Raw genomic sequence first — 18,314 nt, forward strand, 5'->3', positions numbered from 1 at the left:
ATCTCCTCTATCTAGTTTCCTTCTTGATCACTCATGAAGGCTCTTGGAAGTCTAAATGTGTCAACTTGTGCCCAGGGCAGAGGGAGGTGCTGCGAGGCTCCAAGTGAAGAAGGCCATACTGCCCATGTGGAGTTAACAAGGTGGTCGCTGGGCTCCTCTCCTGGGGCAGTGCTGACAGGTCTACTGCCACCAACAATCCTAGTGCCCTTGCATTAAGGCACCTTTGTTTCCCCTTCAGCTGGGAGAGCAGATGCCAGTCCCAGGTTAGAGGCTCCACTCTATCCCAGGGAGACAAAGTGGCCTCTCCTGACAGTTGAACACAAATCATCCCCCTTGGCACAAGCTCAGCCTCCTTTGAGTCAGGGATAGGTGGGATCATCGGCAGAGTTGGGAAGGGCCTACCCCTCTCACTGGACTAAACAGGCCTCAACCAACTCGTTAGTTTCAGACATGGGGTAGAGTAGGAAGCCCAGAAGTAGATGCCCCATGAGCTTTGGAGAACCCCTCTGATTCAGGGGTCTGATTCCAGCATCCTTTGCTCTTCGGGCCTGTCCACAGATGCCTGTTCCTAGAGACCCCGAGCATGCCTGTGACAGGGTTTGTGCCCAGGAGAAAGGCATGTTTATTTGGAAATGTGATTGTGAGTGCATGTGTTCATGACTGTGTGTCTTCACTTCGGGGAGTCTGTGCCCTTGAGGCCTCTGTAAATAAGACTGTGAAACAGACAGGCTGGACTAATGTTTATGACAGTCTGCGATTCAGGTGTGGGCACCTATGTGGATGCATGTAAATAGTATGTGCATATATGTGTGAACATATCTGTGTTTTGTGTGTGTGACTAGCCATACATTGTCTCTAGAGTCACCTCTCTAGGCCATGAAGGGGATACCTAGGGCCCTAAGAGAGTAGGTTACACACAGGAGGCTGAGGCTGGGAACTAGAATTTATTATCATTTTCCAGGGCCTTTCCAGGGTCTGCTTTTCCTCCCACCCTTCCTTGTTCTCTCACCCCAGCCTTGACCTGGAGATAAGTATATGAGGGAAGAAAAGACCCTAAAAAGGCTTTGTGACCAATGGTCCTGCCAAATTTGGGGGCCAGGCACGGCTGGGCTTGTCCAAGAGTCAGAGATGTGAGAAGCAGGCAGCACAGAGAGAGATGTGCCAGTTCCTGGAACAGAGCTCCCTTTTTTTTCCTTGTTCTTTTTTTCCTGGCTTGGAAATAATAGGTCTTCAATCTGAGATTAGGAGAAAAGGAAACAACAGAAAAGGAACCAGTTTGAACAAAGACAAGCTGCTGGACATGAACAACACCCCCCCTCTTTGCAATCAAATGTTCTTACCTAGATGTGGTTGGGCATGCTTGGGTGGGGGTGGGATTTGGGTGGGGCAGGAAGCAGCAATGACATTCAAGGCCACCAGGCCCAGGGAAAGGCAGGACAGCAAGAACCAGTAAGAGGGTGGGCCCTAGAGTCAGGCAGAACAGGCTCCAAACTTGTCTCTGGGATTTCTGGTCAGAATTTACCTCTCTGAACTTCATTTTCCTATTCTGTAACCTACATGGTGGTTGTAAGCAGCAGATAAGAAAGTGTTTACACAGTGCCTGGCACACAGTATGCATAAATGATGCCTGTATGTTCTTTCCTTATATGAGGACTGTAAGAGTGAAGATAAGCAGGAATTCCAAGGAGCTAAGTCTTGGCTGTCTGCAGAACTCACCCTCTTTAGCAAAAAAATAATTCCAGCAGAGATGTCAACTTGGTTGAGATGGGGCTAGGTTTTCTCCCGGGACTGGTGCCTGTACTTTATTTGTATGTTCAGGTACCTGTGCATTGTCTATGTGGAAGGCTAGACAAGGAAGAAGGGGGACCCATGTATTTAAAGTCAGAATATGGCCTAAGAATATCTCCATACCCCCCTGGACAGAGGCTACACATATATCATGTCAGATTGTTAAGTGAAGTTAGAGGTATTAGAGGGCTTCTATCTGAAATCTGCTTCATGGTGGTCAACGGTTCATTTACTCACCACTCTTCACCATTCATTCATTTCGACAGTTGTGGAGCACCTAGTACATGTGCCACGCCAATTGTGGAAGGCTGGGGCCTGTAGAGAAAGAAACTGTTGAGAATGAACCTGGAAAAGAAAAATCTGAGTGGGTAGAGCCCAAAAATGACCTTTAATTCTAAAAAGGGCTTTTCTGTGACTCTATCCAGCCTATGAACCATGGAAGCTGTATGCTTAAACCACAGAAGGAAGGACTCAGGCTAGATTTGAATTCAATAAATATTTGGCACTAGTTATAAAAAAAAAAAGAAAGAAAGAAAAGAAAAAGCTTCCTGACATGGTTAGGCATAGTCAGAAACCCCATTTATTGGGATCGAGCCTGCCTGGGGCAAGAGGTGGAACAGGCGACCTCTTTAGGACCCCTCCACGCCTGGGCGTCTTGAATACTCCACTGGCTTGGTTGCTGACTTATTCTAAGACCTTGAGCAGATGACTAAGCTACTAATGAACCTCAGTTTCCCTCTCTGTTAAATACTGATGAAAGTGTTTCCTTGCAGTTCCTCCCTGCCGTCCAAAGTTTGGGGAGGGCAAAGGTACTCATCTCTGTGGGTTATTTTTATTTTAGATGAAGGAGCCTTAGCTTTTAACTGCAGGGAGCTCCTATAAGATCATGTGAGTGTACTTCTCAGGCTACCCCCACACTCCTCCTCTGAGTCCATGTGTGCCCTGCTCTGAGCAAGCTCCAAGTCCAGGGCTACTCTTCCATGGCTCCAAGCCTCAGATGTGTAGGAGCTAATTCTCCTGGAGACACCAAACTCCTTTCCTCCTCCATTTCTTGCTTGTACTGTTGACCTGTCTAGAATGTTCTCCCCTGGCTTCTCCAAGTGAATTCCATTCTATCCCATGCTACTTTCCATCCAGTTCTACTCTCATTGGAGATTTTATTTTCTCTTTCCCACCCTCCATAGTTTGTCGTTAGCATAGCTGAAAGAAGGAAGGAAGGAAAGAAAGAAGTATGCAGTGCCTCTGGCCACGTGGTTATCCATCCTCTGCCCAGTGATCTGTTGCTCTTGGTACTGGTCGAGAGAAAGAGCCCTTGGCAGATAGGGGACCCTTTATGAGACAATAGGCATTGGATTGGGCTGTCTTGGCCTGTGTCATACTGGGATCTAGACTGGATGAGTTTGCATGTCTCTAAGCCAATGCCAAGGTCAGACCAGACACCATTGCAGAAGCAGCCTGGACTGAGGTGAGCTGCCAAGGAGAGAGTTCTTCTGTTAGGGGCTGAGGACAGCCTAGTATCAGCTACACTTTGTTTTACCAGCCCTGCTTCTATATCCCATTCCCAAAAAGGCACAGGGGCCAAGCACAGCTTGAGACAGCTGGGTATGCATAGCAGGGATGTCTGGGCAGGACCTTCTGGATAGGACTTATTTGTGAACACCTTCCTTCCCTGGTCAGCCTCTCATTAGATGCTCCCCAGGGGAGGAGGGACTTGCAGCATCTGACCAGATGTGGAGGTCACAGAGGAGTCCAGCCCCATGCTGGTCAGCCCCTTCTTGGTCACTGTTCTCAGGCTGGAGGAGAGGGAGGGCTTGGCTTTGGGGAATGCTTTATTTTGCTGGCTTCAGCAGCCTAAGACCATGGCTTCCACATGTTTCCAAACAAACCTGATTATACTCTGGAGTGGTATGTCACAAGCAGGACTGGAGCCTGAGTCCTGGTGGGAGAGAGGAAGAAGCCGGAGAAGAGCAAGCATGGGGCTAGGAGTAGGGACATTCTTAGGGACACTGGTTCTTAGGGTTCACACAGGGAGAGAAAACCCTGGGGACAGTAACAGGCATGCCAAAGCACAGCTTGGGGAAACCTAGGTTATGGCAGACATGCTCACGTGGGATTGTAGGGCAGATGAGGGCCAGCGGGGCCCCTTCTCCCTCGACCACAGACCCACTTAGCTACTCCACTTCCCTAGACCAGGGCCTAGAACTGTAAACAGCCTGAGTCAGAGCTGGGCGGCAACTTACGAGCGTGTCAGTTCTGTCATTAGCTGTAATAGCAGCATCTCAACCAGCTGCTGATGCCTTTCATCCGGGTCCCTCAAAGAGCTTGACAGAACAGCAAGGGCTCTATTATCTTCCTATTAGTAATGGAGAAACCAAGACCTGGACGAGCCTAGCAACTTTTTCAGAGCTCACAGAGGAGGTGGCAGGAGGCTGGGAATGAACAGGCTATGAAGTCTCAGACTTGTTGGCTTCTCCTCCCACATCCATGACAGTGCTGACTGCAGAGAGGCACTTGCACCTTAAGCTGGTGTTGGGAGGCTCTGTCTAACTTAAGAGGTCCTGGTTCTTAGGTGTCCATCCACTGGTTTATTCTTTTTTCCCTAAATTGCCCAAATTGAGCAAATAGCAACAGTAATCACTGCTGAAATTTACATTGCACTTACTGTGGGGCCAAGGATGCAGATGCTAGTGATACTTCATTTACAGGCGAGAAACTGAGCCAGTGAAAATCAAGACTCAAACTCCCGAGTCTGGTGCCATAGAATTTTGATGGTGATTGTTGTTTTTGAGACAGGGTCTTACTACATAAGCCAGGCTGTCCTCAAACTCTCCATCCTCCTGCCTTAGCCTCCTGAGTGCTGAGATTACAGGCATGCACAACTCCCTGCTTGGTGCCATAGTTTGAGCCCTAATATTATATTACCATTATGGATCATACCCAGGACAGACCTCCTCATGTGATGACAGAACTTCCCTCTGCTCTGAGGGAAAAAAAAGCCCCTCTCTCTTTCTCATTTGGGAGAAATTGATCTGGAGAGTAAGATCCTCACAGTCTTGACCCTGACCTGGGTTACTGGGGCTTTGTAGAGAATATTCCTGATATGATGTTGTTTCTGACAGATCAGAGCCCAGGACCTGGGAGCAGGAGTATAGCATCCAACGCTTATATTTGCTCAATGCTGGCTATTTAAGAGTTGGTGGAGGGGCCCTCTGGGGCAGTGGCACAGCGATTGTGCTCCTTGAGGGGACCCTGCCACTCTTACCTTCCAAGACAGGAAGAAGCATTTTTCTGTCTCTGAGCTTACACCCCCTCCTCCACAATGCTCGCCTTCATCCTGACTTCCAAAGACTGCCCCATGCTATCATGCAGCATTTCTGGGGATGGAGGTGATGACTTGGTAAGAGCCAATCCAGGGATCTGGTTGTGCCAAAATATGCTGTTTGGCCTTGGGCAAATCACCTAAGCCATGGGTGTACCTCAGTTTCCTCACCTGTGAAATGAGGGTGTTAATCCAGTGCGGAGGGCTCTCCAACACTTGGTTCCTGTTTCCTAGATGCCTAGAAGGAAAGTCCCTTGAGAGATCCTGGATACACTGCAGGCAGGAGTGGTGGGCAGGTGGCGGTAAATAGTGGGAAACTGTACGAAAACAAAGGTTGTTAGCCATTTCTGTTACACACCTCTAGTTTGGCTATTTATAACTTTCCAGAAAGTTCATGGTTTGGAGGTTATTATTTTTGGTCATTTTTCCGTATTTGGTTGTGGCCTACAGCAATGATTTTTCGGAAGATAGAGTCAAAAACCCCTTCAGCTGTTTGTGAGCATTGCAAAAAATATCCTTTTCCAGTTAGAAGAAATAACGACATTGTTATGTTTTCCTTTTTAGCTCAAATGACTCCCAAACAACTCCAAAGATTTCAAACTTGGCTAGTAATTAATCCTTAACGAAGGGGACTGGACAGTGTGTGCTCTGCAAAGTTTGGAGAAAAAGAGGTTTCAAATTCAGAAAATTAGTGATGCACAAAAAACTCTACATTCTTTTCCTGCTTGCCAGCCCAACCCCTCTATAGCAGCCCATTCCTAGGAAAGCTAAGGAGATTCTCCTAGTCCCAAACTGTAGCTCATGTGTGTTGAGTTGAGAGCAAGGTGGCCACAACTGCTCAAAGATGCTCACTCTTTCCTTCCCCACTTTAGTGGTCTTTGCCTGTTTCACAGACTGTGAGGCTGAGGTTGGTCAAAGATGGAGTTGGGCTAGCATTGGTGGCTCACATTTGTAATCTTTGGGATTACAAAATTACTTTGGGAGGCTGAGATCAGAAGACTTGCAGTTTAAGGGCAGCCTGGGCAAGTAGTTCACAAGACCACCATCTCCAAAAATAACCAGAACCAAATGAACTGCAGGTGTGGCTTAAGCAGTAGACTGCCTGAATTCATACAAAAACAAACAAAAAAACACCATGAGTCAGGCCCAGCACTAATTTGTAAGGTGAATTAAACTGCACTTTGGAAAACTTACATTTGGGTCATTATTCCAGGGAACTTCCAGAAGGTGCCCTAAAGTCTTAGCTCATGAGTCCAGAGAAGTCCCTGGTTATAGAGTACAGGATCTTGCAGGGTGAGATGAAAGGGCTGGCTCTTGAGGATGAAGCTCTGATGGTTCAAGAGCCCATGGAAAGTAGGGTGAGGAAAGAACCCTTCCTTCCATCAGGCCACATCCTCTGAGCTACATACCTCAGAGACTGGTTGGAGCCTTTCTTCTGGTTTCTTCTTTCGAATACTGTTTTTGTTTTTGTTTTTTTAGAATACTGTTTTATCCTGGTTACTCCAGGAGGAAAATGGAGGAAGATGTGCCATCTTTCCATTGCCCTTCCTCACTCTGACACCTGTACAGCACCATCTGCAGCTTTTGGTAGCTGTGCTCTGAGGGGAAAGACGCTTCTTTACTGTGCATCTCAAGGCAGAGATTGGATCTGGGTGGCTCTGGGGGTGGAGTGGAGTGAGGAAAAGTGACTGAACAGAAGGAATGCTAGGATCCTGCTGCCTGAGAGCTGGGTCTGCTAGAGGCACCACTTCCTCCCTCCATGCCTCTGGACAACCTTCCCTCCTCTCCTTCTTGGCTGCCTCACCCGTATAGCAAGAAGATGGGGTGGTCTCCCCTCTACTGCCCTTCTTAGGGCCATGGAGTTGATTTGCCTCATGTTCTCAGGCCCCTTGCGTATGTGCATGTACAGGCACACACAAACATTCACATAGCACAGATATTTGACTGGAAGTTGGTAACCACCTAGTTCCTATCTTTACTGAATAACAGAATATGTTGATTGTGGAGTGGAACAAAGCCAGACATGAGAAAGTACTTGGCTGTCTCCAAGAGTCCTGCACCCTAGGGCTATATAACCAAGAGGTGTATGGGCAGGACATGGGCAGAAAGATCTGGAGAAGAAGGCACCGCCGGCTGTGAGGGTTGAAGATGGACCCCGAATTTGCCTATCAACCAATGTAATTTTCTCACATATGGTTCCACATCTGGAAACAGCCAGGATGCTTATTTCAAAGTGCTGATGAGGCCTGCCCTGATTGCCTCAGGGAGAAAGTCGTTTGGTGACACTGTCTTCCAGGCCCTGTCATCTTCTCCAGATGGTGGCCCGTTTTTTCAGCTTTGCATCTCTGGTCACACCCGCTGTACTATGAAGCTGGGTAAGGATCAAGGGCAGCTGCCTGAGGCAAAGAATTGCTCAGACCCTTTGTCGGGCACCAAAACCTGCAGTCCATTTACAGTTCTTGCCGGGCAGCTGCTGGCCTCCCTGCCTGACCTTCTGGAACTTCCATGTCCTGCCTGTTGGGATTGTGGCACTTGCCACCCAGCTGCTGTGTAGCCTTTCCATCTGATGGCCACATGGCCACTGCTCCCATCCTATGGTTCTTGTTAGTGAATATGGATTTGGGTACATCAAGAGAGGCCATTCTTCTCCTACCTTCCATCCCTGGGACCCAGATGTGGCCCATCTGGACTTTCATATCCTCTTCATACCTGCAGAGAGGAAGGAGCAGGAGCCAGCTACTTAAAGCCTTCGGAAGCCTGTGCTGGGACCATTCAGAGTGCAGAACCAGACACTGCCTTCCAGCAGCCTAGCATCATGAGGGAGGGGCCTTGGTGGTCTGAGAGCTTTTAGAGGAAGTCAAAGTCATGCACTTGATGAATGGCGCTTCCTGGAGGTACAAAGAGTCAGAGAAAGGAAGCACTGTAAGTCAGAGGTCAGGCACAGTTTCTTGGGGAGATGCTCACTGATCAGGACAGGGCCAGGCTGCAGCCTCCTAACTTGGCTTTGGGTGTCTATATCATGCAGTGTGCTGGGAAGAGGGCTGAAAGTCACAGATTGCTGACAGGGATTCCCACAAGCTGGAGAGAGAGATGGAGAGGCAGGACATGTGTGGATGTGGTGGGATCATATTTGTTTCCTTTTCTTCTCACTTTGGGCTCCTTTTATCATCTTCCACAGCCAGCCCCCAGTTGTCCTGCTCTCTTCTCCCTGCCTCAGTGTCCAATTTCTCTCTCTCTCTCTCTCTTTCTATCTCTCTCTCTCTCTTTCTCTCGGCAGTACTGAGGTTTGAACTCAGGGCCTCACACTTGCTAGGCAGGTAAGCTACCATTTGAGCTACTCCACCAGCCCTCCAATTCCTCCTTTGGTGACAGCTTACCTTGGCATTGCTGGCACCTGCACTTTCCTGCATGGTGGACTTGTAGACAGGGTGCCAATCCTCATTTGAGGAAGACTTGAGGACAAGGCATTGCAGCAGCTTGTACCAGCTACATGTAGCTAGAAGCTGACCCAAGGTCCCTCCTTTCTGCAGTACCGGGCACTCTTCTTACACTTCATGGCTCCTCCTGCTTTGTCCCAGTGACCTCTACCCTCACATCCTAAGTCACAGTCTGGGCTCCTACTGTGTGCACCACACAGTACAGTCCATGGTCTGCACTTCCAGAGCATCAAACAGGTGGAGCTCATTTATGTTCTACCTCACAGAAAGAAGGATATGAGAGGGTTATCATCTCCCAACACAAGGCTGGCAGATAGAAAACAGATAAGTGTCCAAGCTACACCTATTAAGGGCCAAAGTGAATGTCACAGCCCCCCCCCCATGATTCCCCATTGCCCACAGGACTGGGCCCAGTATCTTAGCCCAACTTACAAAGCCCTTCCAATCAAACCCCTGCCAAACCTTTCTTTCACAGTCCCTTTTTTTTTTTTTTTTTGATGGTACTGGGTTTCACTGCAGGTGCTCTACCACTTGAGCCACTCCACCAGCCACAATCCCTTCTTAACACTCCTGTGCTCATGGCAGTTGGCACATCCATTCCCTGCCCCTCCTGGCTGGGCCTCTGCCTGTGCTGCTCCCCTCTTTGTAGCACGTCTTTCTCCACTCACTACTCTTCAGCCTTCAGGTCTCTGCTTGTCCATTACCTACTTTGAAAAGCCTTCTGTGCCCTTCAAGTGCTGACCTCCCTCTGAACTCTAAGCCTGGCATTGCATGCCCTCTTGCAACTGCCTTTGACTGTGACTCACTCCAGACTGTAAGCTCTTTGAGGACAGAACATTACTGTCATTCCTTACTTCCTCCCTGCTGCCTAGCAGGACACCTAGCATCCTGCGGGGTGCCTGACAACTACTGTTTGAACAAAAGTGCTGAGTTGAGCTGGCAAGTGCAAGAAGGAGGGTGATGAGGTGATGACAATCACAGATAAGCAGGCCAGGTAGAACCTGGGCTCCAACTGGACAAGTAATGAATGGAACAGAAATAACAATGCTAAGAGCTAAGGTCAATGGTATGCCAGGCTCTGTTCCGAGGACTTTATAATTTTATCCTGTGAGACAGGAATTATTCCTGTCCAATTCTACAGATGAGTGAAGCATAAGAGGGAAGTTGGTAGAGACAAAAAGGCATTCTGGTTTAGGAAAACTGCGTGAGCAAGGATGCAGAGGGACTTGGCAGGGTATGTGTGGGGACCTTTGTGGGGGAGTAGCTGGGACAGTGGGCTTGATTTAGAGAGCCATGGAGTGGAAAGTGATGACATCTGGGTTGCTAAATAACAGAGGGCTTTACATTGGGCTCAGAAGTGTGTCTTGATTGAGGCATGGAGAAACTGTTGCCGGTCCTAAGCAGGAGACTGGTGGACTGGGATCTGCCCCTGGCGTGATAGATGAATAAGGAGAGAAAAAGCAAGCAGAACTGAAAGAGGACGTGGGCATGGTCTTCTTCCCTCCCTGCTCCTCCAGCCATTTGAATTCTTCCCTTTCACCACTGACTTCGATAGGTGCTGACATGGGTGACCTCGGGACCCCAGGGCTGGACAGCAGATGCAGGTCTTCTGGGGCCACAGCCTATTCTTCTTTGGCTTGGCTACGGCTGGTTGCTTGGGGCTGTGACCGTGACCTGGACTGGGCTGGATTTCTCCTCCGCGGTCACTTTAATGAAAAGCAGTTGTATTTGCCACAAACATGCAGGAGGCAAGGGGAGAGAACCACCGATCCCTTGGCCTGCTCTGTGTCTCCCGTCCTTCCCTGGGTCTTGTTCTTCACCAGCTTCCATCCCTCCCCCCATTCCCTCCTAGTGAGCAGTCTCCCTGTCCTCAACTCTGGCCTGTTCTCCCTGCCTCTCTTTAGGTTTCCAGAACAGAAAAACTGCCTAGGGTTGGAATAGAGTTCCACAAGCACTAGTAAAGCCCATTGCTGGGGTCCTTTTCACAGCTCCCCTTACACACCTCCTTCTCCCTCTTCCTGTTATCAGATGAGGGGCTTGGGCCACATGTGATTTTTCTCTTTCATTCATCCTTTCTCTTTTCCCCTCTTGGCCTCAGCTTCTCAGGGGACCAGGTACCCTCCTAGGCTAAACAGAACATTGTCTTTTCTCTTCTCATCATCAAACCAAATCCCTGTTATCTTTTGAGATTCCACATCCTCCCAGAGGCCTGCTGTGACCATGCTACCTTGTCAGTGTTCCCAAAAAGGCTGGCTGGGCCCCAGCCCAGTGCCCCAGGCAGTAGGACAGCCAGCTCTGAGATCCTTGCTTTGTGTTTCTGTGGCTTATCTCCTGGGAGTGGAGGGAGAGTAAGGATAGGAGTCAGTAGAGAGGGGAGGGAGGCAGACAGTCTAGTGCGTTCCCTGCTGTAAGCATGCAGAATGCCTGGTTTCAGGAAAGCAGGAGAAAAGAGGCCTGGAGTTGCTATCTGGCTTACCTCTTCCAGCTCTTCCCAGACGCAGCGCCCCCTCCCCACATCCATTAACCCTTGCACCTCTGTCACAAAGGCTCTTTTGGGCCTTGTCCATGGCTCTGAGCCTCCAGTAGCTCTCTTTGTAGAGCAAGATACACACCTCCCAACTCAACCCACACTTCTTAGGAGCACATGGGTTGCTGGTGCCCAAGGTCAAATATTAGCCCAGACTCCCTCCTGGTCCACCCCTCTCCCAGAAAGTGTGTCAGAGGCCCACTAACAACTCTTGGGGCCTTGCTCTGTCTTCTCTCTTTATGGAGGCCTTTTTTTTTTAATGACGGTGTTGTTGATGGCGCACATATTCCAGAGTAATATGTTCAGGATTAGGCTGCACAATGAGGTTATGACTCCCTCCTGTGCAGCCTCCCCCCAGGGGAGCTTTGCCCTCCATCTGCCGGTGTACATCTGGCTCAGACTTACAGCTGGCCAGATGTTGCGTCCCTCTGAACCCAGGCCTACAGCCTCCTCAGCTAGGGGTTGGAGACACACACACACACACACACACACACACACACACACACACACACCCCACACTTCTATTTGGAGCACTGGAGTGCTGAGGTCATCTGGCCCTCTGAGGGGGAGGGATGGGAGCTTGGCCTTGGCTAGATCATTCCTCCTCCACCGTGGTGGGGAAGGCAGGCTGTTGGGACACATCTGTGGAGGTATGTAAATATCAGGTTCCCTGCTTCCAGCCCAGACAGGCTAGTGGGAAGGACTCGCTGGAAACCAGGCTCTGAATCTGGAGCCTATCTCCACCCCATCCAGGGGCCAGCTGCTGTCAGCAAATTGCTCTTGCACTTATTTGGGGGACACTCTGGGGCTGTAAGCTGCATGAGCACTCCTGACTCGTGCTGAGGCTCCCCTCTGCACCTTTCTTCTGCCCACCCACCTTCTTCCCACTCTTGCTTTGTTTCTCTCTTTCTCTTTTCCCACCTTCTGTACTCCACACAGATTCTGCAGTTTAAAAGACAGAAAGTACAGAGGCTGGTCCTGGACCCTCAAATAACTGAGACATGATCAGCCAAAATTGGTTTGCCCATTGGTATTGGCAGAGGCTGGGGACAGGGGTGGGGGTGGAAAAGGAAACCACATTTATTGGGTGCCAACTATGTGTCAGGCACTGAGCAAGGTGCTTTAAACATATTATCTTGGTTAATCCTTGCCACCACCCTACAAGGTAGAAATTATTCTCTTTGTTTTACACCGGAGGCAAATGTGGCTCAGCAGGGTCACCTCACTCTCCCAATGTCACATGGCTAGGAAGGGGCACAGTCAGGATCTCAAGCCCAGTCTACTTGACTACAAGTGATATCTCCTTGGCAACTGGGCTGCTGAATGCCTCTACCCATCCGTTAGGTTCTGCTTCTTGGCCACTGCATTCCTTGGATCTTCCAGGACTGAGACTGTGAGGCTGTAAGCTTTGTCCTTCCCCAGGCCAGATGAAGCTAGGCAGGGATGCCTGGGAAACCTGAGAGGAGGGGGTATGCAACAAGAGGGTACCCTGCTGAGGTTGAAGTGTTGTAAACAATTGGGTTTTCTGCATGGTTGTTCTGGGGCCTGCGGACCAGGTCTCAGAAACACAATTAGGAGTTGAGAAAACTGGGCAGTGTAGGATGAAAGGCAGGCAGATGGGTTGAGGAGGCATCTGTGGGAAACTTGGGAGCTTTCCATGGCTCTGGGACAGAGCCTTCCCTCTAATGAGGGAAGGAAGAAAGCCATAGAGACCCAGCTGCTATTGTTACCTTATCATGCCATCAGCCCTCCAAAAGGCTCCCAACAGATGGAACATTCCAAGGGTCCTCCAGGGGCCCCTCTTCCTGACCACAGAATGTGGCACCCCAGAGAGGCAGCAGGGGGTGGAAAGGCGCCCTCTAGCCTGGCTGTAACTGACTGGGTCCCTGTGGCATGTCAAACATTTGGCTGCCTTGGGCTTGGAGAGCAGGAACAGTGGATGACCTCATCCTGCCTCCCAGTATGGAGCCCCAGATACACACAGACACACAGACCCACACAGACACCCACTGTGCTATATCTTTCTGCCTCAAACAAAATTGTCATTTTCGAGATGGAACTGAAGCACAATGAGGGTAATAGACTTGTCCAATGTCACAAAGTCAGAAGAATCATGTCTTCTCCTTCTCAGTCTGCTTCTCAGATAGGGAAACAGCAGGGGGAAACAGCAGGGGGAAACAGCACAGACTTGGAAGTCTGTAGACCAGATAAAAAGCCAATTCTACCTCCCTGCAGTGTGGTAACATATTGGAGCCATGATTTCCTCTTCAAGAATTTGTGGGTTGGCAATGAGGATGAGAGACAGCAGAGCAGGTGCTCCATAATAGTAACTGCCATTGGCAGGAGTGGCCAAGATGCTGGCTGGAATAGTGATCAGGAATGAGGCTGGAACGGTGGCTGGGAGAGGGGTAGACTGGAATGGTGGCAGCAGTAGTTCATAATTGGTGACAATTATTTGCGAAGTGGACCTCTGTTTCAACAACAAGTGACCCATTCGGGTTAGATCTGTCAGGAAGTACAGAGCTGAACTCCTTCCCCACCACAACAAAGAAGAGTTGGTATTAGGAGCCATGAGGCTGGATATGACTAAATGTCAGGTACAATGAGGTGGTGTAGTCTCTGGTTCAATTCTGGGGTGTGGAGAAGATTTGCCCTAGGAAAGGGGATACCTGTGATCACAGGCAGCTGCAGGAGGAATGATAGGCTCAAAGATGGCTCTCCAAGAAAAATCAGGTCATCACACCTTCCTAAAGAGGGGGACAGTCAGGTGCCAGTGCCTCATATCTCATACCTGTATTCCTAGCTACTTAGGAGGCAGGAGGATCGTGGTTCCAAGCCTGCTCAGGCAAATATTTCCCGAGACCCTATTTAGAAAATATCCAACACAGAAAAGGGCTGGTTAAGTGACTCAAATGGCAAGAGTGCCTGCCTAGCAATCCTGAGTTCAAACCCTAGCACTGGCAAAAAAGAGGTTGCGGGGGGACAGAAAGGGGCTTCTTAGATTCCAGGGAAAGTAGGAGGCTTTGCTTCTCCCAGCACCAGGAATTTCCTACTTTTTAAGAAGCTAGGGCTGAGGATGTAGCTCAGTGGTAGAGCACTTACCTAGTCTACACAAGATTCTGAGTTCAATCCCCAGCACTGCACACAGACATAGACATACAGATGCACACACAAAGTTAAGTGTTCTACAGAGGGCACACATCTGGGTGTGAGGGATGTATTCCATCTCCCCAGAGACCAGAAAACCCTCCAGCTCTCCCCTTTGGGTTGAGATGGTTGTGCTACAACAAGGTGATTGGACTTTGATCACAAGATAAAAGTGAGAGCACCGAAGGGAGATATGAGGATAGGTAAGACACCTAAAAAACTAGATAGCATTTGTTGCCCTCAATGCAGAGAAACTAAAGCAGATACCTTAAAAGCAACCGAGGCCAATAGGAGAAGGGGACCAGGAACTAGAGAAAAGGTTAGATCAAGAAAAATTAACTTAGAAGGTAACACACATGCACAAGAAATCAATGAGTCAACTACCTGTATAGCTATCCTTATCTCAACCAGCAAAAACCCTTGTTCCTTCCTATTATTGCTTATACTCTCTCTACAACAAAATTAGAGATAAGGGCAAAATAGTTTCTGCTGGGTATCGAGGGGGTTGGGGGGAGAGGGAGGGGGCAGGGTAGGTGGTAAGGGAGGGAGTGGGGGCAGGGGGGAGAAATTACCCAAACATTGTATGCACGTATGAATAAAAAAATTTAAAAAAAAAGATGGTTGTGCTAGTCAGGGAGGGGGCCAGCATTGACCCTCTGGGTCCCTGGCATTGGGAATGGCTCATTCCAGCTAACCTTTGGAAGGACATATCACAAGTGTTGAAACTGAACTTGACTCAAAAGCAGCTCTACCCTAGGGAGCCTGAAATTCTTTTTCTATGAATGATCCTTTGAAGTAGTCCTTTAATTCAGGGTCCCTTAGGGAGAAGCTGAAACACCACTCTCTCAGCAAATTTTCACTTGTCTCTGTCACAGACACTCTGGACCCAGCAGATTTTGCTATTTAGACAGAGACCAGAGCCAGGCAAAGATTGTAGCAATTCTAGGTGCTCTTGGGGAGACAGCCCCCAGTCCAGGCTTCAAGGTTGTCTGTAACTTCCCACACCTCATGCTCCAAACCAGAGGTGAGCAGGGCTTGTGTGCAGGAAACTGGTATGTGTGAACACATAGCTATGTCAGATACCCAGCAGGGCCTGACTTAGAAGCCACCTCTATGTGTAAACTTGAGACCAAGAAATGTTCTCTGCACCAAACAGCAGCCACACTCGTGTTATTTCTTAGCTTAAGATGGTCTTAAGTAAACTGCAAATCCCCTCTTGCTGAAATAGAAGAGAACCATAGAAGAAAGGGATAGTATAGGAGTCTGGCAAGACATAGACCAAAATGTTTTTAATGATTGTCTTCAGGTGGGGGAGTGGTTTAGTGATTTTTATATAGTACTTGTACTTATCTGTGAATTACTTTTGAAATAAGAAAAAATATATTAATTCAAATTCCCCTTATAGAATAATCATTTTACTTCAGTAAAAATTACTTCTGGGGGCCAGGCACAGTGGCTCACATCTACAATCCCAGCTACTCAGGAGAGAAGATTAGGAGGATCACATTTCAAGGCCAGCCAGGACAAAAAAAAAGATAGTGAGACCCTGTATTGACCAAAAGCCAAGCATGGTGGTACACACCTGTCATCCCACTTACTCAAATAGGAAGATTGTGGTCCAGGACAACTCTAGGCATAAATGAGAGACCCTATCCCAAAAGTAACTAAAGCAAAAAGGGCTGGGGGTGTAGCTCAAGGTGTAGAGTGCCTACCTACAAATGCAAGGCCCTGAGTCTTTTCCTAAGAGCACAATTTACTGAAAGGGGGAAGAGGACCCCTAAGTGTCTGTGAAATTGATTGATTGATGGATTGACTGATTTTTAAGGACTGATGGAGAGGTGGAAATAACAGAAATTCAGATGGGACTCCTGAAGATCCTCCAATGTGCAGCTTCATTTTCCCATAAAGGGAGAGAGGAGAAAGGAAAACATTTTTACAGTGGCCAAGTTAGTCCTGTGAGTTGTGTCCCTCACTGGAACACCTACCTTAAGGTGTTGACAAGGATTTGAACGACCTGATCTTGGGAGCCTTGGGGTCACCAAGACTCAGAGACCTTACTAAGTATGGGAGCTGGATGCCCATGGCTTTTGAGCCTATCAGTGCTGGTAAAATCTTGGTTCCAGCCTCTATTCTGTCCCCTGTGTCCAATCTGAAATAAAGTCCTATAATTGCACCTGCTAAACATCTCTCAGAGTCTACCAGTTCTTTGCCTCTTCACCCTCACCACCTTTACTTCACTTGGAGTCACTGTAACAGCCCTTTCCCTGGGCTCTAACTCCAGTCATACTTCCATTCTCCATGCTACTGTCAGAATAAATCCTGTAATCTGCAGACCTTACCATTGTATACATGCTTAAATCCATCAATAGCTTCCCATAACTCTTGTGATTAAGTCCCGCAGGACTTTTTCCTGACTTCTTGGTATACAGGTTTGCAGTGAGGCCTAGAGACAGTGTAGCAGGTGCTCGCTAAATGGGAGCTGCCATTACAGCAGGATGCTGGCTGGGTTAGTGGTCAGAAGTGAGGCTGGGATGGTGGCTGGGACGAGGGCTGATGTGGTGGGCTAGAATGGTGGCAGTGACAATTAAATTGATGGTAATAATTATTTGTGAAGTATTTGTCACCTCTGTTTTGGTGACAAGAATGGCCCATTCAGATGAAGTCTCTCAGGAAGTTTAGAGCTGAACTCCTTTATCTACCACCAAAGGGTTGGTTTGAGAGAGCCCTAAGGATGGATATGACCACACATCAGGTGCAATGAAATTGTATGGATCCTAGTTCATCTGCAGGAAAGAAATCTGCCTATTTTGGTACGATCCATATGGATGCATTTTTATATTGCAAAGGTTTCGTGGACATATATTCACACACCATGTAATTCACACATTAGATTCACACAGTTGCATGACCATCACTACAATCAATTTTAGAACATTTTCAGCAACCTAAAAAGAAATCCTGCCAGGTGTGGCGGCTCATGCCTATAATCCTAGCACTCAAGAGGTAGAGGCAGGAAGGTCAGAACTTCAAGGCCAGCCTGGGCTACACAGCAAGATCCTGTGTAAAAAAAAAAAAAAACCCATACTCTTTAGACCCCCACTACTCCTCAGTCCTAGGTAATGAGTAAACAGTTTTCTGTCTCTGTGAATTTGCGTGTTCTGGACATTTCATATTCATGGCATTATACAATGCGTGGTCTTTTGTGTCTGGTTTCTTTCACTTAGCATGATGTTTTCAAAGATTCATCCATGTTGTAATATGTATCTGTTCTTCATTCCTTTCTATTGCCAAATAGTATTTCATTGGATGGCCATGCCAACTTTTATTGTCTAGTCATCAGTTGATAGCCATTTCAGCTGTTTTTACTTTTTGCCTTTTACAAATAATGCTTCTTTGAATAGGTGTGTGCAAGTTTTTGTAAGGACATGTGTTTTAATTTCTCTTGGGTGTGCATATACCCGGCAGAGGGATTGCTAGGTCATATGATAACTCCATGTTAGCCTTTTAAAGAACCGCCAGACTGTTTTCCAAAGCAGTGGCACCGTCTTACATCCCGCTAGCAGTGTATGAGGGTTCTGATTTTTCCACATCTCTGCCAACATTTGTTGTGTATCTTTTTTTCCTCTCGGGATCTTAATGGGTATAATTAGTATCTCCTTGTGGTTTCGATATGCATGTCCTTAATGACTAACAATCTGAACATCTTCCTGTGTGCTTGGTGGCCATTTGTATAACGTCTTTGGAGAAAAGGCTGCTATGTTCTTTACCCATTCCTCCCCCCAACTTTTTATTGTAGTGAAATGCACCACCATCCTAATCATTTTCAAGTGTACAGCTCAGTGGTGTTAAGTACATGCATATTGTACAACCATCACCACTGTCCACCTCCTGAAATTTTTTCATCTTTAAAAACTAAAACTTTATTTTATTTTTTAAATACCAGGTTTCTTTTATTTATTCACATGTGCATACATTGTTTGGGCCGTTTCTCCTCCCTGTCCCCTGCCCCATCCCCAGCCCCCTCCCTCTCCCTATTGCCCCACCTCACTTCCAGGCAGAGCCTGTTCTGCCCTCTTCTCCAACTTTGTTGAAGAGA

General features: G+C 48.0%; 1 protein-coding gene and 1 long non-coding RNA gene across 4 annotated transcripts in view; one reads left to right on the forward strand and one right to left on the reverse strand.

Moving 5' to 3' along the window:
- Nrg2 (neuregulin 2) overlaps window positions 1-18,314 on the forward strand; it is a 189,751-nt gene that overhangs the window by 75,242 nt on the left and 96,195 nt on the right. The window lies entirely within an intron of this gene.
- The window catches only part of LOC141424145 (uncharacterized), a 50,902-nt gene continuing 33,531 nt past the window's right edge, over window positions 944-18,314 (reverse strand). Inside the window, exons 2-4 of the long non-coding RNA XR_012449045.1 lie at window positions 5,279-5,424; window positions 2,026-2,103; window positions 944-1,235 (exon numbers count right to left, since the gene is read on the reverse strand). This is a non-coding gene — a long non-coding RNA (uncharacterized lncRNA). The remainder of the gene's footprint in view (window positions 1,236-2,025; window positions 2,104-5,278; window positions 5,425-18,314) is intronic.

This window comes from Castor canadensis, chromosome 6 (assembly GCF_047511655.1).
Source record: "Castor canadensis chromosome 6, mCasCan1.hap1v2, whole genome shotgun sequence".
Classification (NCBI taxonomy): domain Eukaryota; kingdom Metazoa; phylum Chordata; class Mammalia; order Rodentia; family Castoridae; genus Castor; species Castor canadensis.